Below are 3,561 nucleotides of genomic sequence, written 5' to 3' on the forward strand. Positions count from 1 at the left end.
CTGCTTGTCTTGGTACCATTAACCATCACTACTGGCTGTAAGCGAACGAGTGATGCACGTTTGGAGCAATACTGGCTGTATCCAAGGCTCAGCCCATCGTTTACATAACAACAGAATGCAGCACCTGAAGAGACAACCAATTTACTGGTTAGAGCATCAGTCCGTGCTCTGCAAAGGCAGCATGCCAGTTACAGCAGCGCGTCCCCTGAACGATAACGAAGAGGTTAGGTTAGGTGAGAAGCCTGACCATGGAGACGTGGGTGAGAAGGTGAAGAAGCGTACTTCATGAGCTGTAACCGAAAAACAACTGGCATTTGGAACGTTTGAGGTGAGGGAGAAAGTGTGGTGGAACAAGTATTAGCATTGATAAGTAACTTGCTACCTGGATCCAATTCTCCGTTAGCTAGCCAGAGAAATGTTGAGGAACAGTAGCCAACTCATTTATGGTGTGAAAATTAGCTTGCTAATAAAGTCAGACAGCTAACGGCTAACGTTACATCAGATGAGCTGACATTAGTAACCTAACCAATTCGTTAACTGGTATACGACTCCTTGCCGTTCTTCAAGTTTTATAACGCGTTAGTTGCTTACTGGTCCCTGACAATCTGTGAAATGTTAACTAGCTAATGAACTAACCACTATCTGTTAACTAATGTATAGTAAGTATGTGGTTAATTTTCAGAATGAGAATTAGGTGAAAATGAGGAGTTGCTTGTTATTAAACAAGTGGATTCAGGGATGAAGTGTAGCTGGAGCTGGGCCTGACTTAAGCTGGATGCCACTATAGAGGTGAAAGGAACACCACACACTTTCTCACTTTTGCGTGCACATTGTAGAACAGATGTCCACAGGCAGAAAGTGTACTATGTAATAATGTGCAGTGTAGCCCAAAGAGAGTGCTTTTGTTGTGCTGAACTTGACAGTAACACGTGTGTATGTGAGGGGGATTATACTTTTCTTTATTCAGTGAACGTTATTTTTGCACACATGTAGCCTTGTGCACTTGATCGATGTCTATAGTAGCCACTATAATAGAGCAAAAGTAGAATGCCTATTTGTTTCATTCTATTTCTACATTAAGATGTTTTTTCCCCAAGTTTGGTGACAAATGTGGTGGCTAATTTCTGCATTACCAAATGAGGAGAGTTACAAACACACCAGTCTGAGTTAACTACATCTTTAATAATTAAGATACTTTTGCAAAAGCACTTGACCTTCAATGATGCCATTGAAAAAGGTTCCAGCACAATGGCTACTGAGATATTTTATACCCAAGAATCCGCCCCTTCAACGTACATTGACGAACCACAGATACATAAAATGGGTCACAAGGTTAAGTTTTGTATGAAAAGATATCTATAAAACACAGTAGACAGCAACTGCTATCTCAACAGTGTTTATTATATAGACCGGTGTCTGGTCTCCCTAGAACCGTCCCTCCCTGGTACGGTATAGAACAGAACCATTAGCTTATGTCCTCTGGAATGCTTTTTAGGCGTTCTTATCAAAATACACCATAAATCTCCTCTGTCAGTGCTATCTCATAGAGGCCCATCCTCAGTAAGACACCTCTTGTTCCCACTCCTGGACAAGCTCACTGAGGGGAGTGACCTGCGCACAGACATTGTGGAGACAAATAATTGGTTCCCCATGAATCACGCCATCCCCTCACATGGTTTAAGAATAGGTAAAGACACATTCACATATGAAGACAATATTTCATTCTGTCCTCTTGCTGATATTCTGCATAGCAACAGAGACATGTAAAAAACAAGTCTGACCTCTCCCCTCTCTTGGGCCCCAAGTGACTGAGCCCCAGCTAAGGGAAACGTGCAACTGAAAGACACCCGAGTCCAAAGGACACTTTCTATTGACAAGTATCTCACATAAGCATATTATCCTAATAAAACATCTTAATTATCTATGTTACCCAACTAATTCTGATTCATCCACCACACAAGCCTTCTGTTATAAAAGCTGTCATGGCTAACTGCAATATTTGTGTTTGGTGACAAGCCTTCTGTTATAAAAGCTGTCATGGCTAACTGCAATATTTGAGTATTGTTTTTTTCTGAAGACTTGAGTGTCATTTGCAGTAAAGTCTAGGCAACAAATAACATCGGATTGCTTTCTTTAAATTTTTTAGCTGTGAGTTAGGTTCACATTAACCACTTTTTATTTTACACACAGACTGATCATGTAGATCATATTGTTTGTTGTTTAATTAGTTAAAACCTGCAATTCCCCCTGGCAGGGATTTATTGCATGTTTCAGTGAGAAGAAAAAAAGTCACATTTTTGGGCCCTCAGCAGTTTACATCCCTGAGTATCACGTCATCCTTTTGAATCTTGTTTTGTTGACCAGTGACATCTCTTTGGCCACCTGAACACCAAATCCCAGATCAACCTAGAATTTAAGAGCCAGGTTATTGTTTTCCATAAACTAAGGAGATCTATAGTAATCTGTTATATTAGTAACAGGACAGCTATGAAGTAGCTCTGGAAAAAAAAAAAAACAGTTATGTGTCACATTGCCAATTTGGAAATGAACCATACTCTCTGAACAAATTAGATTATTATTATTAGAAATTATTATACTTACCAAGTCCTCTCTCTTTGAAACCTGGCATTTTGGTGACCACACACACCAGCTGCTCAGGTTTTTTGTTTTCAACTGATGTGCTTGCTTTGTTTAAAAAAAAATTAAGGCAAACATTTGGATTATCAAATGGATACAAAACTAAACCCTCCTCTTGGCTGGTCTCCCACAAGCATAAGCAGCCTTCTGTTTTCTTTCTCCAGTCTTGTGATGTGTTCCATTTTATCTAGTTTTCTCTCCAATCTTTCTACTCTTTGCTTTAGGTGGTCACTTTCAAGATTCTAAGGAGAAAGACTTGAATAAATAGTATATCATTGTCCATTTGCTGGTCATGTGTGTCTTTGCATCAAACAAACACACAACTATTTTGAAAATCAAACAAAACTGCGGAACATTTTGAGAGTGCTTACATTATGCCTTGGCAGAGAGGACAGCCCCTCCATACTGTCCTTTGTCCTTGCTTCAGACAATATCTGAAAGAAAAAGCTGAGTCTTGTATAGCATGTCATTCTAATGTAACATGTTAATACAATGTAACATAAACATTGTAATACAAAGGATAATACCCATTTTTGAAAATGTGGGTTCTTTATCACTCTTACTTTGTTAGTTTATTCTTAAAAATCAGCAAAACATGGATACCAATTTTCTTATCGAAAAACGGTTTAAGAATATTCAAAGACAAATACAAAACGCAGAGAACTAGAGACCAATGGAAGTAGTTGTTTTTCAGTTCATCATCTGTTTAGAATCTGTGTGGCAAGTTCTCATTTAGCCAAACTATCTTTACATTTAAGCCTGAAATGGTATACTTTGTATTTGGCCATTGGCCCAATTTTACTGCAATGAATTCTAATTGGTCAACCACAGGCTAGGCGTTTGGCATAAACTACATCTTGTCTCTTTGTTCAGCGAGAAAAGGAAAGGACGAACATCGAACATCCACTTTCAAGCATAACAACT

Source organism: Salmo salar, chromosome 04 (genome assembly GCF_965601325.2).
Source record: "Salmo salar chromosome 04, fSalSal1, whole genome shotgun sequence".
Lineage (NCBI taxonomy): Eukaryota > Metazoa > Chordata > Actinopteri > Salmoniformes > Salmonidae > Salmo > Salmo salar.